At 42.9% G+C, this 27,889-nt stretch overlaps 1 long non-coding RNA gene across 2 annotated transcripts; it reads right to left on the bottom strand.

The window, feature by feature from the left end:
• Positions 1–14,238: 14,238 nt before the first annotated feature.
• Positions 14,239–23,654, bottom strand: LOC147205023 (uncharacterized). 2 transcript variants are annotated; one of them, XR_015100945.1, is made up of 5 exons: positions 23,378–23,654; positions 23,018–23,286; positions 22,308–22,441; positions 21,837–21,943; positions 14,239–16,099 (listed from the first exon to the last, which is right to left on the bottom strand). It is a non-coding gene; the product is annotated as an uncharacterized LOC147205023 (long non-coding RNA). The 2 variants fall into 2 exon arrangements; XR_015100944.1 differs by having other exon boundaries at positions 22,308–23,286.
• Between the last annotated feature and the right edge of the window lie 4,235 nt (positions 23,655–27,889).

Below are 27,889 nucleotides of genomic sequence, written 5' to 3'. Positions count from 1 at the left end.
AAGGCATTTTTGGCCAAAAAAACCCCGACCATGTATAGTAAGGCGTTTTTAGCCGAAAAAAACGACCATGTATAGTAAGGCATTTTTAGCCCCCAAAAAACGACCATGTATAGTAAGGAATGTTTAGAGTCAAAAACGACCATGTATAGTCAGGCATTTATAGCCTAAAAAAAAAACCCGACCATGTATAGTAAGGCGTTTTAGCCGAAAAAAACGACCATGTATAGTTAGGCGTTTTTAGCCGGAAATAACGACCATGTATAGTAAGGCGTTTTTAGCCCAAAAAAACGACCATGTATAGTAAGGCATTTTTAGCCCCCAAAAACGACCATGTATAGTGAGGAATTTTTAGCGTCAAAAAATGACCATGTATAGTAAGCCGTTTTTAGCCGAAAAAAATGACCATGGATAGTTAGCCGTTTTTGGCCGAAAAAAACGACTAAGTATAGTAAGGCATTTTTAGCCGAAAAAAACGACCGTGTATAGTAAGTCGTTTTTAGCCGAAAAAAAATACCATATATAGCACGGCGTTTTTAGCCGAAAAAAAACGACCATGTACAGTAAGAAGTTTTTAGCCCAAAAAAAACGAACATGTATAGTAAGGCATTTTTAGCCCCCAAAAAACGACCATGTATAGTCAGGAATTTTTAGCGTCAAAAATGACCATGTGTAGTAAGGCGTTTTTAGCCGAAAAAAAACGATCATGTATAGTTAGGCGTTTTTAGCCGAAAAAAACGACCATGTATAGTAAGGCGTTTTTAGCCGAAAAAAAACAATCATGTATACTAAGGCGTTTTTAGCCGAAAAAAATGACCATGTATAGTAAGGCGTTTTTAGCCGAAAAAAACGACCATGTATAGTAAGGCATTTTTAGCCCAAAAAAAACGACCATGTATAGTAAGACGTTTCTAGCCCAAAAAAAATGACCATGTATCGTAAGGCGTTTTTGGACGAAAAAAAAAAGACCATGTACGCCATGGTCGTTTTTTTTGGGGCTAAAAATGCCTTACATGCTCTTTTTTTTTTTTCGGCTAAGAACGCCTTGCTATACATGGTCGGTTTTTTCGGCTAAAAACGCCTTACTATACATGGTCGTTTTTTTTTCGGCCAAACACGCCTTACTATACATGGTCGTTTTTTTGGGCTAAAAATGCCTTACGATACATGGTCGTTTTTTTCCGGCTAAAAACGCCGTGCTATATATGGTCGTTTTTTTCGCCTAAAAATGCCTTACTATACATGGTCGTTTTTTTGGGCTAAAAACGCCTTACTATACATGGTCGTTTTTTCCGGCTAAAAACGCCTATAACTATACATGGTCGTTTTTTTTCGGCTAAAAACGCCTTAATATACATGGTTGTTTTTTTCGGCTAAAAACGCCTTACTATACATGGTCAATTTTTTTCTGGCCAAAAACGCCTTACTATACATGGTCTTTTTTTTTAGGCTAAAAATGCCTGACTATACATGGTCGTTTTTGAAGCTAAAAGCGCCTTACTATACATGGTCGTTTTTTTTCTGCCAAAAATGCCTTACTATACATGGTCGTTTTTTTTGGGCTAAAAACGCCTTACTATACATGGTCGTTTTTTCGGCCAAAAATGCCTTACTATACATGGTCGTTTTTTTATGCTAAAAATTCCTTACTATACATGGTCGTTTTTTGGGGGCTAAAAATGCCTTACTATACATTGTCGTTTTTTTCGGCTAAAAACGCCGTAGTATACATGGTCGTTTTTTTTTTGGGCTAAAAACGCCTTACTATACATGGTCTTTTTTTACCGGCTAAAAACGCCTTACTATACATGGTCGTTTTTTTTTGCTAAAAACGCCTTACTATACATGGTCATTTTTTTCGGCTAAAAACGCCTTACTATACATTGTCGTTTTTTTGGCCAAAAACGCCGTGCTATACATGGTCGTTTTTTTTCGGCTAAAAACGCCTTACTGTACATGGTCTTTTTTTTTTCGGGCTAAAAATGCCTTACTATACATGGTCGTTTTTTTCGGCCTATAATGCCTCACTATACATGGTCGTTTTTGACGCTAAAAATTCCTTACTATACATGGTCGTTTTTTGGGGGCTAAAAATGCCTTACTATATACATGGTCGGGTTTTTTTCGGCCAAAAATGCCTTACTATACATGGTCTTTTTTTTTCGGGTCAAAACGCCTTGCTATACATTGTCGTTTTTTTCGGCTAAAATCTGCTTATATACATGGTCGTTTTTTGGGGGCCAAAAATGCCTTACTATACATGGTGGTTTTTTTGGGGCTAAAAATGCCTTTCTATACATGGTCATTTTTTACACCAAAAATTCCTTACTATACATGGTCGTTTTTTGGGGGCTAAAAATGCCTTACTATACATGGTCGTTTTTTTGGGGCTAAAAATGCCCTACTATATATACAAGGTCGTTTTTTTCTGGCCAAAAATGCCTTACTATACATGGTCGTTTTTTTCGTTGAAAAACGCCTTACTATACATGGTCGTTTTTTGGGGTTCAAACACCTTACTATCCATGGTCGGGTTTTTTTCGGCCAAAAACGCCTTACTATACATGGTCGTTTTTTTTGGGGCCAAAAATGCCTTACATGCTCTTTTTTTTTTTTTCGGCTAAGAACGCCGTGCTATACATGGTCGGTTTTTTCGGCTAAAAACGCCTTACTATACATGGTCCTTTTTTTTTCGGCCAAACACGCCTTACTATACATGGTCGTTTTTTTGGGCTAAAAATGCCTTACTATACATGGTCGTTTTTTCCGGCTAAAAACGCCTATAACTATACATGGTCGTTTTTTTTCGGCTAAAAACGCCTTAATATACATGGTCGTTTTTTTCGGCTAAAAACGCCTTACTATACATGGTCAATTTTTTTCTGGCTAAAAACGCCTTACTATACATGGTCTTTTTTTTTAGGCTAAAAATGCCTGACTATACATGGTCGTTTTTGAAGCTAAAAGCGCCTTACTATACATGGTCGGTTTTTTTCTGCCAAAAATGCCTTACTATACATGGTCGTTTTTTTTGGGCTAAAAACGCCTTACTATACATGGTCGTTTTTTCGGCCAAAAATGCCTTACTATACATGGTCGTTTTTTTTTCGGCCAAAAACGCCTTACTATCCATGGTCATTTTTTTTCGGCCAAAATCGCCTTACTATACATGGTCGTTTCTTTTTTTTTTTGCTAAAAACGCCTTACTATACATGGTCATTTTTTTCAGCTAAAAACGCCTTACTATACATGGTCATTTTTTTCGGCTAAAAACACCGTGCTATACATGGTCGTTTTTTTGGCCAAAAACGCCGTGCTATACATGGTCGTTTTTTTTTCGGCTAAAAACGCCTTACGCCTTATGGTCTTTTTTTTTTCGGGCTAAAAATGCCTTACTATACATGGTCGTTTTTTTTCGGCCTATAATGCCTCACTATACATGGTCGTTTTTGACGCTAAAAATTCCTTACTATACATGGTCGTTTTTTGGGGGCTAAAAATGCCTTACTATATACATGGTCGTTTTTTTTCGGCCAAAAATGCCTTACTATACATGGTTGTTTTTTTTCGGGTCAAAACGCCTTGCTATACATTGTCGTTTTTTTCGGCTAAAATCAGCTTATATACATGGTCGTTTTTTGGTGGCCAAAAATGCCTTACTATACATGGTCGTTTTTTACCCTAAAAATTCCTTACTATACATGGTCGTTTTTTACGCTAAAAATGCCTTACTATACATGGTCGTTTTTTTGGGGCTAAAAATGCCCTACTATATATACAAGGTCGTTATTTTTCTGGCCAAAAATGCCTTACTATACATGGTCGTTTTTTTCGTTGAAAAACGCCTTACTATACATGGTCGTTTTTTGGGGTTCAAACACCTTACTATCCATGGTCGGGTTTTTTTCGGCCAAAAACGCCTTACTATACATGGTCGTTTTTTTCGGCTAAAAACGCCTTACTATACATGGTTGTTATACATGGTCATTTTTTTTCGGCTAAAAATGCCTTACTATACATGTTCGGGTTTTTTTCGGCCAAAAATGCCTTACTATACATGGTCGTTTTTTTATGCTAAAAATTCCTTACTATACATGGTCGTTTTTTGGGGGCTAAAAATGCCTTACTATAGATCGTCGTTTTTTTCGGCTAAAAACGCCGTAGTATACATGGTCACAAACCGTGATTGAAACTAACTGTGATGCCACTCTTTATACGTTGCACTAACTGTTACCTGTCAGTGGCAGACCCGCCCCTCTTAAAGCGTCAGAGTTCAACCATCAATATGGGTTTCCTTGGATTCGTTTATTTTTATTTATTTTTTTCTATTTATTAGATTCGTTCGTAATTTTTGCGGTCCTTATACAAGTGTTTCGAGGCTCTAATCCCTCATTGTGTCCGAGGACCGGCAATCCGAGGCCAAGGCCAAGGCCAAGGACTTGACTCCCGAGGCCAAGGCCAAGGACCAAGGACTTGACTCCGAGGCCAAGGCCGAGGACCAAGGACCGCCCCTCGGTCCTCGAGCCGGTCCTCGAGGCCAAGGACCGGCTCGAGGAACACATCTCTGGCTGCTGAGTAGTCATATCAAGGGTTATTTAAGGGTCACAGTGGGCTGCTATTAGATACCAGCAAATCCCTGCAATTCAAGCATAGAAAATGTGCATCGCATTTGTTGTAACAGTATTACATCAGGTTTTTGGGGGGTTTTTTGACCAAACGCTGTGTATGGAAAGCATCTTCACTTGAACGATGGTGTTTGTGACTTTCCCAAATAACTTGGAAAAAGCTTTTCAAGTCAATCTGAACATCTAGAATGTGGCTTTGCACGTGCCTGCGTGGACATGATTGGGAACCATGGAGCTTTGAAAGCTGTTGAAAACTGTTAGCTTGCTGCACACGGGCAGTGAGCCCGGACTGACTGATGAATTATTGAAGTGGCTCTTCGGTGTGAATGAAGTGTTGAAAACGTCCATTGCCGTGGAGTACGCTGCTACATTCCTGCTCCAGCAGAGTGTTAAAATGCATGACTTGGTTCAGACTGCTACTGTTCCCCCACCTCTTCTATTGGAGCCATCAACAACATTCAGAAAAGCTGGTGGCTTTGCACCATTTTTTTTTCAATCTGTGTTTCCCTTTTTTCTTGACAAAACATTTCACTTCCTTCTGTTCTGGTTCCACCCACTCTTTCTTTCTTTCTTTTTTAATTCATTCTATCTCATCCCTGGACCACCTCCAATAGGATTCTCTTGTTAGAGCACCTCCACTGATCAGTTGTTGTGATCCCACCCTTTCAAGTTCTCCCTGTTTCAAATAGCCACTGCCTTTGGGGGTGAGGGTAAATAGGAATCTGAACCGATGCTTTTTGACAGCAAGGCCTCGGCTGCACGTAACCTCCCTGCAGCACCAGCGGACAAGGGTGGAGGCAAAAGGGAAGGAGGACCGGGAGGGTTGGGAAGGCGGGGGGGCTTTCAAATACACATCACACATGAATGTAACCTCACTCCAACTGGGAGAAATCACGGGTCCAGACAGAAAGGTAACAGCCCGCCGCAGGCTCAGGGGGAGTTGCTAGGATACAAGGGAGCAGTGTACAGTGGACTGGGTGAACGTAGGGCTGGTGCATTCGCTCAAATGGAGCTCACTGACATACACCATGACAATATGACGTGTTAAATGTAAACACTGTGACAAGAGGGGGGAATACATATTCATTACCATAAAGCCAGTCAAGTCAGCACATTTGTATTTTCCCAAACTGTGCAGCAGCACGGCAAACAGGACAACATCCACAATGTAATGCGCACTAATATAAGATCTCGGTCAAACAATTTTGATCCTCAAAGTGATTATGTTGTAACAATCTATCGCACTGGAGTACAGCTGGTGTGCAGCGGATTACTCGCGTGCACAGCATTGCTCAGCACTGACCTAATAGATGCATGGATGCACACAAGCAGTCGGTCCTTTCCTTCAGGATGCGTTTTACGATTGTGGATGATAAGATGGCTGCTGGCCTCTCTCCTTGACCCACTGTTGAACCTGCCACAGTTGACGCGACTTCACAAGAAGTTTGGGAAATGGAGAACCAAGTGACAACCTGACCGTGTTCAGTCGACAAGAAAACTCCTGACTTGTTCATCCTCTTCATTTCAATCTCGACCAGAATTTATTTTCCCCTCCAAGCGTCATAGTAAGCATTCTGGGGATTAAGTGTGACATGATGTGTTTCCAATGATAGTACCATTACTATGTGGTGGGGGATACATTATGACATTATGGTATGACCCCGCCTGCCCTATAGATAGGGGGTTGGATGGAGCAAGTGGGGAGTGGAACTTAGCTTATCTCAAGTATTTCTTGGGAGGACATATGCCTTCCCCTCCATTATCTCATTAAATAAACACAAGGCTCTGCTACAGGTTGAAAGGGTGTAATTCATAAATCGGCAGTGAACATGCCTAAGACAGTCTGTCTTGGTCAAGGCGTGTTTACATCATTGGAAGAAATCAATCTGTTTCGTTGGACCACTTTTGTCAAATATATTAGCTCAAGCAAGGCCATGACACCATTACAAAAGGGAGTGTAAATGAACATGCTTCCAGCTGATACTGTTGATTTCCATGTGGCTCTTTCATTTGTTTGCGCCTCGTCCATATTTCCATTGCGCCTCAGCCAGGAGATGTGAGTTTCAATCTTAGTGCGGCATTTTCGCAGGTTACTCCAGTTTTTACCCACATCCTAAAAAGATGCCTCTTAGGTTCATTGAAAGCTCTAAATTGTCGAGTGTTGTGAATGTGAATAGGAATGGTTGTTTGTCTACGTGTCCTGCAATTGACTGGCAAGCGGTGCAGCCTGAATTAAACAGAAATAGGTTGCAGTTTGCCACCACCCAAATGGAGACAAGTGGTATATTTTTTTTTTAAATGATAGATGGTCAGTCGATCAGTTAAGATTGATATACTGCAAAATCCTGTGAATCTCCCATATTTTACAAAAAAATAATAATAATCCAAAATTGAAGGGTGACATTATGCAGAGGGCTCAATAATATAAGGAAAAAATAAGATATTGTTTAGATGTCTACCAGCACCTAGACAGTATCTAGGAGTTAAAATAATTTTTGGGACACATTTCATTCAACACGTAACTCAATATTCTTCACATACTGTCATTAAAATACATCTAATAGCAGTTACAAACAGGAGTAAAGAGATTTAAAGGCATATAAATAACAAATAGCTGACGAAGATATCTAAAACTCCATCCAGTGGAAGAGCAAGATTTTTGAAAATATGATTTTAAAAATGCTTTGCGAGATCTTTATCATAGGTATGGGAAAAGAGCATATCGGTCGTGATTAACCTGGATTTAAAAGCATTTAGACTTTATTGGTATGTTTTACATTGTTATTCATTCATAATTCTCTGATAATAAACACTGATAAAAAAAAATATATATATACAAGTATATACCAGCAAATCCAAATTATACCCCAATACAAAGAAAAAAAAGTGTTTTTACATGTTATTCACAGGATTTACCGTGTGGTTTTTTTTTCATTGATGTGTTCATTTTTGTTTGAATGATGTGTCATCTTTGTACCTGCTGCTGTGAGTCTAAATGTATACTACAACCGCTTTTGACCACATATACTGTACTGTATCTGACACATTTTGCAAATGACATTTCACCCCCCTCCCCCCCTCAAAGGAGGCTTGAAATTATCTCCAACCAATTCATTTCAACCTCAACAAGGCACAATAACAAGGGGTCTATTCAAATTAAATCAGTAATGGCCTTGTCCATATTGCGGACAGGTCATGCATTTTTATTTATTCAAAGAATGAAGACAGGTTGGTTCCACTCACAATTATCTCTTTCATTAAAGAATGAATGTGCGTGTCAGGGCTCCTTTTAGTCTTTTTCTTTCGATTTGAAGTGCCCCCACCTCGCCTTCCCCATCCTTGTTGCCCTCGCCATCACTGAGCGACAGTAGAGGTCGTTAGTGGAAGAGGGATGATGCCAAACTTGACTGGAGTCGAGCCTTATCTCTATTCTTTACACTCTCGCTTTTGTTTGAAGGGCTTTGTTTACACACGCCACATTAATCACCTTCTGCCTCCCCACAATCCCACAGCATTTAAAGTGGGTGCTCAGCCCGGGTACAATGCGCAGCGCGGTGTAAATCTCTTTCTTATACGCTTAAAGGAAAGAAATGAAAACATTTACCGAATTCCGGTTAGACTTTCTTCACACGTCTCGCTCTCGTATCTCTTCTTACCCCTCCCTTGGCCTTGATCATAATCCTGACATATCACTCCAAACCTGATCCCAGAGGCTTTTGATGATCAAACATTCAAATACTGCTAAAAAATGCAGATCAGTGACTGACCCTCATACCTGCATACATGCATACATACATACATACCATCGTGTCTTGACAGCAAAAAGTGAGAGTAGAGTAGGCAGACCGGATGTTGTTGGGCAAACATTAATCACACCACAGGAAGTTACTGACACAGAGATAGATGGAGGAGATGGCTAAAACCACCCACCAAAGGCTCAAAGCACTGCAAGGTCACCACTGTATGTTTTACTGTGAACCCAATACAAACACTTCTCCAACCAAGATCCGCCGTTCACTAATTATGGATTTAATTGGTACCGGTAAATCATTATTTCCAATGTGTTTCCACATTCATTCAACAGAGTCTATGATTTTTCCAAAATGTCCAGCTTTGGATCTGACCGCCCAATCACAGTAACACATGTTGATGACGTCTGGCCTCCGTACATACTGTTTAGTATGACAGAAATGCCCAAACTGTATGGTCAGCCCCAAAAGAAAGTGGAAAAAGACCTCCATGAAGTGAAGGATGTTTATACTAGGCACTTCATTTTTCTATTCTCAGACATTGGAACAGTCTGGGTTTAACGTTTGTAATGTGTATGTATTGGTAGCATGTTCTTTTTGTTTTCTGTTTGCTGAGAATTGTATTCTGACTTGTTCAATAAAGTTAAAGAAAAAAAAAGTTGTGATCTTATTGTGTGTCACACAGAAGCGACATCAAGCAGCAGCCAATAAAAAAGAGCCACCAAGTGACACCACTCCGAGGCAACAAGTTTGCATGTTTGACTTTTGGCTCCAATGGGTCCCCTGCTTTTTTCATTTTAGTTAGCTTGAAATGTAACGCTGGGTAATGAAAAATGCTTTCCTTTTTTGGTTCATACAAAGTACAGTATATGAAAGAAAAAAATTATATATGTACAGTGTATATAAAAAAAAAAATTTAAAAAATTCCTCGTCTCACACCCCCTCGGGTGGTGTCCGTCCCTCATTCAGCTCGGGTCCTCTACCAGAGGCCAGGAAGCTTGAGGGTTCTGCGCCGTATCCTTGCTGTTCCCAGCACTGCACATTTCTGGACTGAGATGTCCGATGTTGTTCCCGGGATCTGTTGCCACCACTCATCTAGTTTGGGAGTCACTGCCCCGAGTGCTCCGACCACCACAGGCACGACTGTCATCTTTACCTTCCAGGCTCTCTCCAGCTCCTCTCGGAGCCCTTGGTATTTCTCGAGTTTCTCGTGTTCCTTCTTTCTGATGTTCCCATCACTTGGCACCGCTACATCCACTACAACGGCTTTCCTCTGCCCTTTATCTATGATCACGATATCTGGTTGGTTCGCCATTACCATCTTGTCAGTCTGGATCTGGAAGTCCCACAGGATCTTCGCTCTGTCATTCTCCACCACCTTCGGAGGTGTTTCCCATTTTGACCTTGGGGTTTCCAGTCCATACTCCGCACAGATGTTTCGGTAGACTATGCCAGCCACCTGGTTATGGCGTTCCATGTAGGCTTTCCCTGCCATCATCTTACACCCTGCAGTTATGTGTTGGATCGTCTCAGGTGCCTCTTTGCACAACCTACACCTTGGGTCTTGTCTGGTGTGGTATATCTGGGCCTCAATGGCTCTGGTGCTCAGGGCCTGCTCCTGAGCAGCCAGGATGAGTGCCTCTGTGCTGTCCTTCAGGCCAGCCCTCTCTAGCCACTGATGGGACTTCTTGAGATCGGCCACTTCAGTTATGGTCCAGTGGTACATCCCGTGTAGGGGCTTGTCCTCCCATGATGGTCCCTCTTCCAGCGCCTCATCTTCTGTTCCCCATTGTCTGAGACATTCTCTGAGTACGTCATCCGTTGGAGCCTTCTCCTTGATGTATTCATGGAGCTTGGATGTTTCATCCTGGACAGTGGCTCTCACACTCACTAGTCCCCGGCCTCCTTCCTTTCGGCTTGCGTACAGTCTCAGGGTGCTGGATTTGGGATGGAACCCTCCGTGCATGGTTAGGAGCTTTCGGATCTTAACGTCCGTGGTCTGAATCCACCTTATTATTCCTGCAGGGTATCTGATCACTGGCAGGGCATAGCTGTTTATTGCCCGGGTCTTATTCTTGCCATTGAGCTGGCTTCTTAGGACTTGCCCTCAGTGCTGCATTCACAGACTTTCAGGTGGTACTTCACAGAGCCGTTGTAATCGGTTTCTAGGTTGCCCAGCTTTCATTCTCGCCATGATCTTAGCTTTCAGGTCAGTTGCTGCCTCGCTCAGCATTTCATTCATTGGAAATGACTCAGCCGGCATGTCATTCATTTTACTGTCTCTCATCATTGTATGAGGTAGGCATTAGCGTGAAGGATCTTGCCCAAGGACCCACACTGGATGGTGTTATGTGCTCATTTTTTGCCCCAGCCGGGATTCGAACCACCGTCTCCCGTATGCCAAAACCGATGCCTTACCAACTGAGCTATATATATATTATGCTGTGTGTGTGTGTGTGTGTATATATATATATATCCAAAAAAAATAAAAACCTGATTTAATATTTCTCAACAGAAATTTAAGCAACGAATACACTTTAGAAGCTGGTAACTCGGCAAATGAGGCATCCTCGCTTTACTTAACTAGGGTTGTGCTGCATCTAACTTTGGAAGGGATATTATGCACTGCACTTATTGTAATTCAAATTTTGTGGACTGTTGTACACTACTTGGAATTGATTTATGGATCCAAAAATAACCTAAAAAAATGTTGAATACTAAAACTAAAACTAACAAAAACTAAACCCTAACCAAGCGGTTTTGAATAAAAACTAAAGAAGACCGTGGTGGCACACATTGTGACATGGGCTAGGCAGAGCTGCCCTCCCATGTGTGTGTGTGTGTGTGTGTGTGTGTGTGTATAGATATACAGTACATACATATATATTTATTCATTCATTCATTCAATTTCCGAACCGCTTTCATCCTCACTAGGGTCGCGGGGGGTGCTGGAGCCTATCCCAGCTGTCTTCGGGCAGTAGGCGGTGGACACCCTGAATCGGTTGCCAGCCAATCGCAGGGTACACAGAGACGAACAACCATCCGCGCTCACATTCACACCGAGGGACAATTTTGAGTGTTCAATCAGCCTGCCATGCATGACTTTGGAATGTGGGAGGAAACCGGAGTACCCGGAGAAAACCCACGCAAGCTCGGGGAGAACATGCAAACTCCACACAGGGAGGCCGGAGCCACGACCTCTGCACTATGAGGTCGACGCGCTAACCACTGGACCACTGGGCCGCCCCATACACATTTTGTATGTGTATACTGTATATATATATATATATATATATATATATATACAGTACTGTATACACATACAAAATTCCTCGTCTCACCCCTCGGGTGGTGTCCGTCCTCCATTCAGCTCGGGTCCTCTACCAGAGGCCAGGAAGCTTGAGGGTTCTGCGCAGTATCCTTGCTGTTCCCAGCACTGCGCTTTTCTGGACTGAGAACCACTCATCTAGTTTGGGGGTCACTGCTATACATTATATATATATATATATATACATAGATACACAGTATCTATATATATAGAGAGAGAGAGAGAGATAGTGTTTAGCTTGTCCAACTCCCTTGTCATTTACCTGGTCTATAGTTATTGCAAGGTTCTGAGTTTTGTTCTCAACTGGACTCCTGCATCGTGGGCCGACTCAGACAACAATTTGTATCTTATTTTAAAACGTGCTGTGCCACGTAATTGCAATGGAATTTGTAAAAACTGCTTCCCATACCAAAGTGGGCAGAACAGTACTGCTTGGTGGAGACTGGACTAATACAACTGTATTTAAGTTTGCACTCAGAAGAGGGCCATGAACGGGCCAAAGTAAGTGAGAACAGGCAATTGGTTTTCACCTTGTGACTCTGCAAAAACATTGTTCAAAGCGAGTACGCGTTAGGGTGAAGTGCATGTCGGGGAGTTTGCCGGGAGAGGTTTAATGCAATGCCCTGTTTAATTGTATCGTCAATGCATTCGTCATTCAGAATGCAGAGCCTGGCTCAAATGAATTGAATTATCTGGTCAGGAGAACAAAGAGATGTACAATCAGTCTGTGTGAAATTTATTGTTGCAGAGTGAAGCAAGCAACACAGACTCGAAGAATTAGAGACAAGAGGGGAAGATAGAGTCAGAGAAGGACAGGAGGAGAAAAAAGAGAAAAGGGGGAGCTGCGGAATGAGAGCCCTCAATGAGGGAGGGAGAAGATGGAGAGGTCTGCGGGAGGAGTGAATGGATGCAGGGAGCGAGAGGGTGAGAGAAATGAGTAAAGGACAGAGAAGATAGGAAGGCCAAGAGGAGTCATGGAGGAGGAAAGCGAGGAAGCCAAGGAGAATGAGAAGAGATAATAGTGAAGGATGCAGGATGAAGAACAGTAGTTGAAGGGAATATGATGGAAGTCTGTGTGTAGAGCTGTAGATAGGCCAGTGGCAGAACTAACACATTTCTCCGAATTCCCAAGTGGATCACACATGAGAGATATGTGCATATGTGCCTGCATGTGGGTGAGCCTATAAGTCACACGTCTGCACAGGTATGGAATTTTAGAAGAAGAAAAAAATCTTTCTCGGAAACGTCTTCTGTTGATAAAGATGTGAATGCGGACTGGGCATTGCACACCTTTCTCAGGTTAAACACCTGGAGGCATACACAACCACTTAAAATGAATCAGACGCCTTCACGTGCTTGCACTTTTACACGGATGGATTCCGATTTTCTCTGCCTACATTTTTCTCCGTTGACTGTGAAGTAATGAGTGAGTATTGAAGAGAAAGCTTGCGGAGGAAGGAGGGGGAGGGAGGCGTCTAAGGAAAATCTATTTCCCAATACTATCTAACAGCAGATTTCCTCCAATGGACTTGCATTCCTGGTACTGGATGTTTGGCATTGATTCTTTCCCAACATCATCTCAAAATCCATGAGCATAAAGGGCAGCTATGCAAAGTACAACATGATGTTCTTTTTGGCCATTATCAGGAGAAAAATCGGACTTTCCCTTTCTCTATCCCCCTTGGTCTACATTGTCCTCTGTACATCCTTGCATTAGTTCCATTCCAGGACTTAAATAATGGGCGACAGGAAGGAAAGAGGAAGTCTGAAAAGGGGATGAGATTTAAATGAGGGGAGGGACATTGGCTGAGCAGTTTTGCTGAATGAAGCAATGCAATGCAGGTCCACAATATGTCTACTTCCTTCATATGATGGTGGGTTTAAGTACTTAGTTAAAATAAGTCTCCGACTGTCCTTTATCGTGTCTCACCAACCCCTGTTCTTAGGGCAGATGGCAGCTTCTGTCCTTTTTTAGATATGTCATGACCAAAGGCCCTTAGATTATGTAGCATCGTGGCACGGGTACAACATTCCTTAAACTATTCCATGTCCACTGGATACTCTATGTCCAATCCTGTCCCACAAACATTAAGATGGAGTCTGTGCCAAAAAGCTCAGTGTTTGGATTGCAGAAGCACTTCCTCCGACAACAACTGCTTGGCAGGGATTTACATTTAGACTGTAAAAATCTACACTTTGCACTGTATGGTTGCGAGCTGTGGCTTATCGGAAGTGCAACAATGTCTTGAGGCAAATGTTCAATACGGAGATGGGGGCCGAGGCGACGAGTGTGACAGAGCATACTGAACATTTATGGACAGTTGTCAGTCCTGAGAAAGTGTTTCATGGGCTTGAAAAACAATGACGTGCCAGTCAACTCGCAGTTATCCATGGCCATCTAATAAAGGTTATTTCTTGACTGTAGGCTCCCTCCGAGGCGAAAAACGGGGAGTAAATATGAATACACAGACCTCATATCGCCTACTCACAAGTAAGGCATAGAAGATAGGGATATGTCAACAATGGTTTTATTTGGTTTCACCTCAAGCCAAGATCGCTATCAAATCTGCTATCTTATTAGATCGTCCACATGAACAAAGGTATTGGGACACTTGCATCCACAGAAGAGTGAGGGGAAAAGTTTGGCGCAGTGTTACCCTCTGCGGCTACAGACACATTGACGTTTAGATGCCGTCAATATTTGGCTCTTTTTGAAATAACCAGTACAAATGCAAAAATAATACAAAAACATTACAAATGCAAACCCCCCTATAGTTGACAGGGTAAAAGTTGAGATTCCAACACAAAGTTCAGAGTAATTGTTTCATCTCTTTCATTCTCCCCGGATACTGCAGTTTCCTCCCACATTCCCAAAACATGCATGGCAGGTTGATTGAACACTAAAAAAATTGTTTCCTAGGTGTGAGTGTGAGCGCGGATGGTTGTTCGTCTCTGTGTGCCCTGCGATTGGTTGGCAACCGGTTCAGGGTGTCCCCCGCCTACTGCCCGGAGACAGCTGGGATAGGCTCCAGCACCCCCCGCGACCCTTGTGAGGATGAAGCGGATCGGAAAATAAATGAAGGAATGAATGTTATGTAGAGCGCTTTGTTACAGCTGTTGAGAAAGGGCTTTTAAAATAAATTTGTATTGCACTGTATTTTATTGTTTGCATGCCAACTCAGACAGCTGGAACCAAGGTGTCTGACAGCAAAGGGAACAAATCAGTGTGAGTGACTGCTGATGACGTATGGACAGAAACACACAGGTAAATTACCATTAATCAAATGTTGGGGAAATAAAATGTGTCAATTTTATTCATCAAGCGATAAGTCTACTAATTGTGGTGACAGGTCTTACGTTGTATATTCATTCTATCCTGGAGAGAGAGAAAAAAATACCGGTAGTTCAAATTAACTACTCAAAGCCCCAAATTAAGACATTTATGCACATTAAGTGTGTATGCAATGCCCGACTATTAACTTTTTATACTATACTATATATCATTGGTAATCAGTAGCTAATTATCTTGGATTTAAAATTTCACGTAGATCACAACGTGATGACCATGTGAGGATAACGTTTTGTTCTGGTTTTATTTTTACTTTTTACATAAATTGTGCAAAACCAGCATTGACTAAATCATCATCAACGATCAGGGAGAATTATATTGATACAAGAAACAGTGTAGACATACTGCGTCACATTCCTTCGCTCAAGAGAAATCCGACCTCATCACAACAGGAAATAGAATGACTTCCACTCACCGACCCAGAGGCAACAAGTCATTTGATCATCAACAAGATTAGGATGCATGAGAGATGAACACCACACCTCAGGCTGACAGGGCAGAGTTCATCGGTAACACAGGTGTCAATGAGTCACTGTGGGCAGCATTCAAGTAAGGTCACATTCCCCTGGACCACAGGAAACCTCCCCACCTCCATGCCTTAGGCAGCCAGCATCAACTTAACACATCTCGCAATGATGAGAGGGCATCATTTCATGCCGATGTAGGTGTTCATTTGTGGCATGCTGTGCTGTTGGAATATGTCTTGCTTGTACTGCATATCACCTGTTGTCTGACTAGTCTAACTCTTCATCTCAGAGGCACTCCCTGTAGCCACGTGACTACGTAGCACTGAATACCCTTGCACCTTGTTCATGCCACGTCAAATACCACTGCGATCTACTTCTGAAATTTTACATGCCAGAGTGAAACCGTGACATAATATAATGCGACACACCCAACATGCCCAGAAAATAACTCTCATGCCTGATGGAATTGTCCGTTGCTCAGCTTCACAAATGGGAACAGAGACAAACACCAACAAACTGCCCAGTGGTCAGCAAGCGAGCATGGAGCCGCAGCTGTGGCCCTTGCAGATATCTCCACTGGTGGCCTGAAAGACAACAATTGCATGTCAAAAAAATGACAAAGGAGTGTGGTGGTGTGGCGACAAGTGGGCAAACTGGAGAATCATTAAAGACAATGAAAGCTGGAGAACAGGGAGGAAATGATAGAGATGGAGAGAACACCGGCTTTAGAATTTGTCTAATTCCTAGCGACATAATTCTTACTGTACTATTGTGAAAACACAGAAAAGAAAGGAACAGGGGTGGAGCTACATGGTGGCTAAAGGTGGCCACGGCCACCCTTTGTCTTTCTCTGGCCAGACCTCTGAAAACACCTAGGGGGAAATTTTAATATCTGTGACTTTTCTGCCATTTTAACACGGATGCACTATCATTTGACCCCTTCATACTCTGCCACCATTTATTTATATTAACGTCATAGTTCAAGAAAAAACATAGCATTGATCTAAACGCAAACTCTCATAAAAGAATCTGTCTTAAAGGGGAAGCCAACCCAAAAACGTTCTTGAGAATTACATTTCTATGTGCCTTAACTCATCTAAACACGCAATTCTGATTCATATTGCGTTTGCGGAATATGAGTTAAGCAGCAAAATCTACCTATCTACACGGCCACCACTTGCAAATCCTCCCTGAGGCATGATGTCACCATTGCCACCCCTCTGAATAAAGAGACATTTTAAATTAAAATAATAACAATAACAACAATATTGTTATTGTAATTTCCCCATTGCGGGACAAATAAAAGATATCTTAATCTTAATAATAATGATTCTGGCTACGAGCCCGAGGAGAAAAGAGATGGGGACAGTTTCAGACACAGAAAAAGGCTGAGTCCTTTCTAAGAAGATGCAGGGATTTTGGCGAGGGTGAAGTACAGCAAGGACTGCATCCAAAAAGAGAATACTGGTTGCTGCCTCTTGATACAGTATACACACTAAGCAGTCTTTGCAGCAGATTTCAGAGACAGGCCCTTGTCTTTGTTCAGCTAATAGGCAGACTGCTCTAAATGGGCTGTTTTTCAACCCTCTGACACAAAGCCACTATTTCATGACTCCCACCTCAGTGCCATCTTTTCCTTGCTCCTCTTCTTCAGATATCAGGAACAGAGAGGTCTCTGTGTCTTAATGTGCCAATCCCACAACATAGGAGCTGTGAGAAAAGTCCATTCTCTGCATTGGTCGAACTCGCATCACCCCTGCGATGAAATGGTCATCGATACAAAGACCCAGATCCGCCAGAGCTTACTATTTTTTGTTGTTTGGTAAATTACTGTCACACACACACACACACACACACACACACACACACACACACACACACACACATACACACTCTTTCATAAATTTTTTAAAAAATGTTCATCTGTATCTGATAAAGGGGTTGCCAAGAAAAAAAAAATTTAGTCAGACCGCCATGAAATGCCAGTAAAAGCTCGAGGCTGTTTGCTACCTGCTGCATGCAAACAAGAACATGGTACCATGCTAATATGTCCAATTATACGGCAGACAGTCCGGTCCTGCAGAGCTTTGTCTGCTCATCAGTGTCTTGAGACGAACACCAATGTGTCCTCTTTTTGATACGATTCCTATTTCATGTCATACAACAAAGTTGGTATATAAAATATAAATACTACATTCAAATGACTTAAATTTAAATCAGTGACAGCTGAAATACAACGCATTTCAGAGACATTTTTGGCTGATTGTGATGTCTGCCAAAATCGCCGCCATTTTATTGGTTAAACCACAAAACCAGAGCCCACAGGCGTGCGGCGTGAACACTCACCTGCCGTGATGTCCTGTATCAGCTATACACAATAGCACCATTTGCAGCCAGAAAGTAGGTTTCAGAAATTTTGGCTGCAAAGACTTCACTTCATGTGACTTGAATCAATTCAGAATCTCTTGAAAGCACAAAAGTATGGCAAATAGAAATCGAATAATGTAGTGGCGATAATGGCCTCCATTTTGATGGTAGGATCAATGGTAACCTAAAAGAGCATCTCTTGCATTTTGTGCATCACTGTCCATAGAAATTCTGGATATCCACGTGTGGGTTTTTTTCATGACTTTGGCATCAAATGTCACACAGGTTGTCTGTAGACTTTGATGGATCAATCTCTCTCCCACCAGCCGTCCCTGAGGCTTTCATGTGCTTATCTCTGACCACTGTCTGTCTGCCTGACCGCCTCACTGCTCATTCACACTTGGAGGCATCACACAGCCCTGCAGCTCTCACCCCCACCAAAAATAAATAAAAATAAACCCCTCCACACATACCAAACTCAGTGGCCAGAACCATTAATGGAGCCAGGTTTGCAACACAAAAATCCACTTTTCTGTCTCTTCAGTCTTTTAATGGGGGAGAGATTCAGTCTGAGGGTGTGAATGTGAGTTCTACGACCCCTCTCAAGCTAATTTGTGTCTTCAGTTCAATTCCTACTGTACAATTGTTTTTTTTACGGATGCATTCGAGTCCCTCGTCAGTGTGTGGTTCATAGACACGCATGCATTTGAGTGGCATCTTTGTGATCTTTAGTTTAAATCTTCAATTTCATGCAGCAAGTTTGCCTAATACTTATTCCTCGCTCTGGTGAGACGCTGAAAACGTAAGGCTCTCACTCAAACACTCATCTTTGTCTTCAGTCTTTCACACTTTTTATAGACATTCTCACATGGGTGTATTTGCATATGCTACAGAGGCATATTCTAAAAGTGACTGCTGGGGGCTTTCTATCCCTCTGCAGAGGGTCTTTTCAGCCTCAGGGCCGCGACCGTGATGGGATTAAGAAAGGCCTGGAGCGTGTCCACGTTTGGTCCCGAAAAGGACCATGCTGTGAGGACCCACCAACTTCGGTGCCATTGTCCCGCTTTTCAGCGACCCACTCCAGGTGCCAGGCAATGGTGAAGATGCTCCAAACTTTCCCAGGAATGAGGACGACTGCCTGAAATAGTTTCATTTAACACCACAACCTCCGCCACTCATCAAACTCGAGGCCGAAGGGTTGTCTTTCGTGCGCTTTTTCTTCTCTTGTGCCCTCACTCTTTTAAATCTAAATTCACCCTTTTTTGGAAGCGTTTGGGGCCCAGTGGGAGGACAGTTGTTTTGTCCCCCTCCTTTGGCTGATTTACATCTCCACAGCTTCCCTATCAAAGTGGCCATTGTCAGTTCTGACCTATGAAAATTACAGAGGACACTGGGGGGCTTTCTCCTTTGACGGGCCAGCTACCACACAGACGAGCGTGCACACACAAAAATATACATAAACAGTATAAACACACACCCACAGGATACACCCTGTGCTTTTTGTTTATTCAGATTTTACGCAGATTCTGAGCCAATAGCCCTCTGCTCCACTGTGCTGTCCTTTCTACATGTCCCAGAGACTCAAGGAGGAGGGAGGGAATGAGGGGGAGGAGCAAGTCAACTAGGAATAAGAAGAGGCATCCATTTGCGCCCCAATTGTTTTTCCTTCTCTCTGGGCCAGGGAAAAGAGAAAGACTACCTCTCTCCCTCTGAGACCGCCATCCCTCCTCCACCTCCTGCTCCTTCTCCTCCCTACTGACCCCCCTCCACTGTGAAAGCAGCGTGAATGGAGAGCTACATTCATTGGGGATGAATGGGATGGGGTGGAAATGGGTAGGGGGTCATTCTGACCACCGCAGCCCTCCCAAGCCCGAGCCACATGTGCAGCATATTAACATATGAAGCCTTGTCACAGCTATGTCCTCCCTCCCAAATGACCCCGTTCACACACACATACAAATACACACACACACACACACACACACACACACACACACACACACACACACACACACACACACTAAGGCTTTGAGTCAGGTGCAATGACATTTTATCACCGGAATTCTCTGATCATTTTCAAGGGATTGTGCATAAACAGTAGGTTGGGTGAACTTGTGGGAAATAAGGACATCTGAGTGGCAGCAGGTGAGTGGGGCCAGCAAAAGTTCAAATGGGACTCATGCCAAATAAGTAAAAAAAAAAAAAAAAAACACAATAGGAAGAAAAGACAGAGTTTCCAGCACCGGAATTGAAAGCGGAACCATTGAGCAATCAGCAAATTCAAAAACCATTGAGCTGGAGTTAAGAAAACTGGAAAAACGTGCAAAATATGTGAGTAAAGGGCCAAAGAAAACGTACCTTGGACCCTCGCTGCACAGGGACCTTTTTAGACTGCCTTTCCTGTTAGACTTTCCCTAATCGAGACGGTGCGTCACACGCAGCGAGTCTCCAAATTCAACACGTTAACCCCTCGCAAGCCAAACAGCAGCACTCCACAGGGCCTGTTAATGTACAATATTTGGACAGAGCCACTAACCACTCCACTGTACTCCCTGCAGGCTGTAATCTGTTTTACAGCACAGAGAATTTAATGATAATATCACAGCTTTCCCCTCACGGATGTGCCTGTCTACTGTTTGAAACCAAAACAGGTTTGGTCTCTCTCCAACTGGCATATTTGGATTCTTTTATAAGAAAACATCAAAATGTGCAAAAAGCTGCACCGCTCATCTCCGAGTCCAAGTTCCAACACAATATGTGTCTGAGTGAGAGGGGATGCACGGGTAGGGTGCATAGTTATTAATCACTGCCTGGGAGCCGACATCAGGCAGCCAGTAAACGTTAATTAGGACCACCCAATGACCAGGCCAGTGTCATTAGCTAATTGAGTTTGTTTATGTGTTTGTGCTCGCAGGGCCAGAATGAAAAAAGAGGGAGAGTGTGTGCAGGGGGGGAGGAAAACAATGGAGTTTGGAGGGAGCAAAAGAGAGATGTGGGCTTGTCTTATCCAGCGCCCTGTTGTGGTGACATGTCCTTCAGCTCATTCCACAGGGAGAAAGAGAGACATGGAGTAATGGAGCAGTGGCGCAGCCGCACTAGCATGTACACCACAAACTCTCTTCACAGGCGAATCATGGAAAGAAAGACATAAAGCTGCAATTCTTCCACATGCGTTGGGTTCTACCATCCCGCAACCACCGATCCACCCACACTTAGCTTGAACACTCTCGGAACCTCTCGGCCATGAGGTCAGAAAGTGAGAGCTGCCTATGTATAGTGAGACAGTGAGCACCATTGTGTTGCATTCACAGTGGAACTGTTAATGTCAAACATCCCTGTGGTCGTACTCTGCGTAATTTGGCCTAGATTCTCTCAGAACTCCACTCCACCCATCAGGTATGACATCATTCGAGACCTCGGCATATTGCGCAGGACCACAGTGTACCTCACCCCCAGATGTGACTTACCTTTGCATCGGTCAGTAAATTTAAGTCTGAGTTGCTCTTGTTACTATTAACTGTGCTTATGCAGTATTTATACACAATTGTCTTGCGGTTGTTTCCGACGGAACAAATCCAAGCAAATGGTTAGGTTGTGTCTTTGACCTTGAAGGTTCCACTGCACTGTTAATAAGAAATCACCAAGTTTCCAAGTATAGCATGCATCCCCCAAGTGATGCCATTTTTAAAATGTAAACTTGGGCAAAAATGTGTTTTCTGTTTTGTTCTGTTATTTTTTTTCGTTTGGGGTTGTGATCATATTTTTGAAATGAGAATGTGCGCGCCAAATCACGTGGTAACATGCAGCAGTCTCAAATATATGTCCATATTTGGCAGCGAGGAAACGTGCCGTATACACACACTCATCTTACGCTTATATGCACATACAGTAGGTCCAAGTATTCAAGCGCACACACGTGAGCGTAGCGCGCCCCTGGTTTGTGTTTTACCTCACCGGCTTCCCTGAGGTGTTTGGGAGGGAGGCAGTGTGTTGAAATGGTCTCCGTGCATGGTCTCAGATGGCCTGGTGTGGCTGGCTGTGGTTACGCCTGTTGAGTCTGCCTGACCACCACATGATGAATCACATCCCCACTCCATCCAAAATCTCACACACACACACATATATATATATATATATATACAGAGAGAGAGAGAGAGAGAGATACATACATACATACAGTATATATAAACACACACACACACACACACACACGCACACAGGCAGTCCGAGCCGCCATTTTTTCACACATTTCAGAGTGGCCAAAACAAAAGAAACAACTGTCATCTTGCCTCGGCTTGCATGGAGATTAATGTTAACAAGCGCAGTCAGAGCTTTCAACAGAAGTGCAGAGAGCAGGAAAGGCAGAAAAAACTAGCAAGCAGCAAAAGGGGGGGAAGGGAGGCGTCAGAAATCTGAACCTCAGACCTCTGCTGTCAGGGTTTCGCTTCTCTGATGTGTGCCCATGGCCAGGTCCAATCCATGTCCCACAGATAGCGCTGCTTATGCCCCAGTAGGCATATTGGAGCAGTTGAATGAATGCCGAGGCTTCGGCCTAAAAGCTACAACAAGAGAGCAAATCCGGATGGACAGACAAAAAGTTATGTTGCCCAGTTTGTTTTGTAACTTGTCGCTGGTCCTCTCAAAAGGCAACACGCACAGTGACCACAGAGATCATTGTTTAATGCTGGCAAAACCCTTCCGGTTTCACATCCAGTCGGTTAAAAAAAAAAAAAAAAAAACTAAAGATCAGCGATAGCATAAAGGAAGTGAATTCAAGGAAAGCATAAATTTGTTCCTTCCACTCAGCTTTGAGTGGAATGGCCTTTCTCTGCAAGTCAAATCAAATAGAACAATAAAATATTCGACAGTACATGAATTGCATGGCACCGCTTTGTTTTTGGATCACAATTTTAGACCAGAGGAAATGTCAATAAGTTATAAATCAAAACGTGAAGAAACTTTGGGGCTAAAAAATAACCGTGTCATTTGGTCTCACGGTCAATTGAGAATATTCATCTATTGTGGCTCGTTATTTTGCATCTATCTGCCTGTGCAGTTGCTTCAGCTCTTTTGAGAGACAGCTGCCTCAAACAATATTCATCGCACTATTTGGTGTCTAACTGCTAAATGCCCACCTGGGACCGCACTTAACCAATCCCCTCACTGCGCAGAGTGAGGAACATGGCTCCTCCATTGAACAGGGTAAAACAGAAAAGAACAAACACATCTCTGAATAAAAATCATCCATCAGTGAGACTCCCGTTACCATAGCACCTGTGCACCACCTTCCCTCAAGTCTTCCACATCCTTTTGTCAGGTCCCAGAGGGATGCTGGATCCGTATGTGGGGGATGCAACCATGAGCGATGTTTCTCAGCAAGGCAGGGGTGTGGAGACACCTCCAGCTGGATCCAGGGATCCAGGGGAAGAAGCGCTAAAATTAGCCCGAGCGTCTTGCAAGATTGTGGGAGCAAGTGTGAAAGAACAGCAGCGTACGAGTGGGAGAATGAGGGTGGTGATAGACAGCAGCCATCTACCGAGACGCCTCTGCTCACATTCGCTCGGCTGGAGCAAATTAGGATGCCTGAAACTCATCAATGCACAAGCATACACATCTTCCCACAAATTCGTGTTCATTGAGAGCATCATACCCGATTGGACTCCACAAAGAACTTGAAGACCAAACGAACGTGGATCTGACGAGCGGGCTTCAGCTCCCTGCACGGACCTGTGTCATCAGGCATCTGTGGCCCCATTCCCCACTTAGTCCCCTGCCAAGGAGTCCAGCCTGCTCCTCAGTATGGGAGAGCAGAGGGCAGATGGGTCGAGTCCGATTATAGAGTTGTCTGGCCCGTCTCACAGGCGGCTCACTGTGTTCCATGCTCAGGGCCAGCACAGAAAAGAGTCGTTGTTTGTTGTTGGTATTAGGAGCTAAACGGCTTAACTGTTAGCGGAGGGTCGAGAACGTGGTTTTGACTCGCTGCCAGATTCACAGACCCAAGGCAATTCAAGGACAGTTGATTAGGCCCAAAGGAGAGCGAAGGAAGTGAGACGGACTCAAGAGGTGCAGGTGGTTGTCAAAGGAATTATTTACTTCGCTGGGGAAGCACCTCTTTTTGACCACAATATTAGGAACAGGTACACTTGCACAATGTAGCAAACAACTCTCTTTCCATCGAGGTGCAACAATTAACTGAAAACCAATCCATTACGTTTACGATTACTTTTGACCTTGTTTAATCTAAATTTGTCCTAATCCTCGTAATTTCTTGACTGATTATCTTTGTGCTTCATCAAAATGAGCCAATTGCAGACATTTAGCTTTTCCTTTGGAAAACAATGAGAAACATGTTTGCACCATTGTTTCTGACATGTTATGGACCAAACCACTAACTGAATCGTAATCACCTTACACTTCTGAATTTTCTGCACTCTCAGTTTGAAATAATGTCCGGTTTTTGGAATCAAAACATGTTTGTCTTTTATCCGGTTGATCAGCAAAACAAATCAACAGATTAATTAATTCTAAAAATAATCATGAGATGCAGCTCTACATAATCATAACGCTCTGGTTTAACTGACAGATATATCACTTTTAGGGCCTGTCTTATTTTGACTCTCATGTCGGAAAACGCAAATATTAGAGAAGGCTCTCACTTTGGTGCCAGTGCAGAACTGTACCCTAACCTCTTAAGTTTAAGGCAATGCGTTCTGCAAGTCAACCTCAGATACTTGTGTGTGTTTCTTTTTTTTTTCTATTACCAAACCATTTTTCCCCAGAGTAAATAATGGAAAAAAAATAGAATCTATTCATGCATTAAACTGATGTCAATGTATAAACTTTATAAACATTGTAACATTCCGAATTTGAATAACACAGGTGTCCAAGACCAAACCACATTTGGCCTTAAAAAAATTAAAACAACAAAAATATTTACAGTGCCTTAACTTTTACTCTCAATGACAACCCTTATGGTGATGCTGGAGTCTTCCTGCTTCGATATTTAATTGTACAGTTCCATTTCCACTGAACTACTGGACAGAGCATTAATACAGTATCTGGATAGACTGGTGGATTTATTGATACAACTCTTGTACTTATTCTCGTTAGGCTGTGCAAGTTTACCTAAAGAAGGGGCTGTTGACTGTGTTTGACAAACTATTTGCTCTCACGTAGGATATCCTGATATTCGATGCAGTGTACACAACCTTTCAAGTCTGTTAGTCATTGTGGTCATGCATGGAAGTTGTTTAAACATAGGTGATACGTTGTGCATTCCTCACAATGAAAAGCAGAAAGAAGAACCGAAACCGTCCTTCAATTCCTTTTTAAGTGCTGATCTCCACTTCCTATCCTTGTTTGATGTCTTCTAATAAAGACAACATACGGCTCAACTGAGACAACACGTGACGTCGAACAAAAGCGGCGAGAATATTTCCTTCTCGGGTACCACGATTGCAATTATTCACACGTTTGAGTGTTGCGCATGTAAACGAAGAGTCCCTGAAGCTGGAGATGAAGCCGACAAATTGTGTTATTCTTGGGGATTTTGCTACAGTTAAGTACCATGGCTAACATATGTACACAAATTAAAAAAGCAAACTGCACTTAGATTAAGTTGAAGTACTGCTGACAGACTGTGTCAACTGTGTACGCAGCGCCAGATGAAAAGGGCTACAGTAATCCCCTCTAGCCTGTCGATTTCCCTAATCTCCTGCTTTTGTTGTTCGCGGAGCCCGGAGGAGGGTGTGACAGGGTCAGGGGTGAAATTTAAGAGCCTTCAAGGATGGCGGCGGGGACAGATGAGGTTTCACGCTCTGATTAGGCTTCATACATACTAATGCACTTTTATTGAGAAGGTGAACCTCTGTAAAAAGGAACAATCTGCATCTAAATTAACATTTGAAGATACATTTGCAGATCTGAATGGAACTGGTCTGAAATTGAACCATACATGCAACGGCACTCTCCAGAAACTTCATTAAGTACACACACATATGCCACTGTAAAAAATAAATAAATACTGATGTAAATGCGCTGCAGTGAAAATACTGTACCCACCTGTCCTGATAATATTTTTTTTGTTAATGGTATTTCACACAAGTGCAAGTTATTTTTTTGTTACGAAAATCACTACCTCTGAGTTGTAAACATCGTTTTTGTAGCGTTGAAACACCTCCCACCTGCCGCCGGATATCCAGAATTTGTGCGGTGATCTGTGATGTGGTGGCCTTTCAGTTTATATTTCACAGAGGAAAGGTTACAAACCACATAATCATGGTCCATTTTACCAAATAAAAGGTCCGCAAATAAACATGAGAAGATGTTGATTGCCATAAAATGTCTTCATGTTATAGACGTCAGTTTGGTGTCAATTCACATGACTACACACGCGCGATAAGCAAATGTGTCAGAGTCATTAGATTTCGTCCAGAAATAAATTGTGGAACTTGGGAACTGTGGTCAACATGGGAAATGCAGCCTTCAGGTAACTTGAAACATGAAAATGTGTTCATGTGCCCTAAGCTTGAGCTTTTACTTCCTGCAAATCTCAGATAAGAGAAAGGAGGAGGTCTCTTTTGGAAACATAAACAAGACTTGCAAAGTTGAAGGGTCAAAGGGTGAACTCCCGGCAGTGGGGGGCCTATCTCTCGTTTACATCTCACCCAACATGCATTGCTGCATATTAGATGACCGTATTGTCGTCTAAAATACATTGCGCTCTCGACTTTGAAAAGTGTAGTTAAAGTGAGCCTACAACGGTGTCGACAATTCGGCTTCATAGAAACATCTCCCGAATGCAGATCAACAAGTTTCAACAGCAAAAAATAGCGAGTGACTAAGACAAAGACGTCATCCTGGCTCCCAAACCCGCAAGCGCGCTCACACTCTTTTTGCCATTTTGATGGAGGTGTGAAGGTCCCAGCCTGCAGCAAAATACCTGTGGGATTATTAGCACACAGCCCAAAGCTCTGGTGGCCACAGGACCTGCCCACCATCTGGTTAAAAACAACATTCGAGTCGAGGCGCTCGAGAAATCCCCAGCCTTTATGTATGAGAGGCGAGTGGAGGAGATGAGGTTGCACCAGCATGTCTTCTCCTCTGTAACCTCGGGGGGTGATAGGTTTAGAACAGTGGCTCGCATTGTTTGGCCGCACTAACCCCCTTCTCCTCCACCACCCTGCCTCCTCTTCACCCTTGCACCCCGCCCAGCTGAAGATCGAGTTAACTCTTGCCTGCAGTCAATCCACCTCACAGGAACCCAATCCCCTTCTCTCTTTCTTTCCGAGGTCAACCAACAGCAAGTTAAAGCTTCAGCCCCTTTATCATCCATTGCCACCAGGATCTGAAGTGAGGCCAGTCATGAGAGCTACTGCGCCACTGTGGGCAGACATCAGTCCCCCACTTATGTATTTTGATGAAGATCAATTTGAAAACGGCTCCTCGGGAACTGGAAAGCTACCCACTGCTTGTATTTTTGGGAAGGAACAATTAATTAAAAATACAAGCGCGGCGGCCAATATACCTTACGACCTGTAAGAAAGCCAACTTTGGCGATGGTTTTGCAGAAGTCTGCATAAGAAGTCACCATTACATGTACTGTATTTACCCTTTATTTGTCCCGAGGGCTGTCCAATTCCAAATTCTTTATAACTAATCGGCGTTCAATAATCCAGAAAAGAGAGCTGTGTGCTGCAGCCAGGACTGGCAGACTGAATGCGTGTGAAAGTGTGTGTGCATGGCGTGCATTGAAAAATTACACATTACTTGGTATTGACTTCTGTCTCTACAGTGTCTGGTTGGCAAGTTTTGTGCGTCATTACAAATTTAAAAATGACAATCAAAAATCTCATTATAGGCATATAATGGGGAGAGAGAGCGATGATTTTCAACTCTCAAGTCATACGAACAGTTTTAACGTATAGTTGGCTAGATAACAACATTGAGTATAAGCATCTACTTTCCTTTAACATGTGACGTGTAAACTAATTATTTGGCTTGTGTTC

The sequence above is a fragment of the Hippocampus guttulatus genome, chromosome 5, assembly GCF_054856545.1.
Source record: "Hippocampus guttulatus isolate MCC_2025c chromosome 5, RoL_Hgut_1.0, whole genome shotgun sequence".
Lineage (NCBI taxonomy): Eukaryota > Metazoa > Chordata > Actinopteri > Syngnathiformes > Syngnathidae > Hippocampus > Hippocampus guttulatus.
Note: the sequence above shows the minus strand (reverse complement) of the source record. Positions and strands in the feature narration are given on the sequence as shown.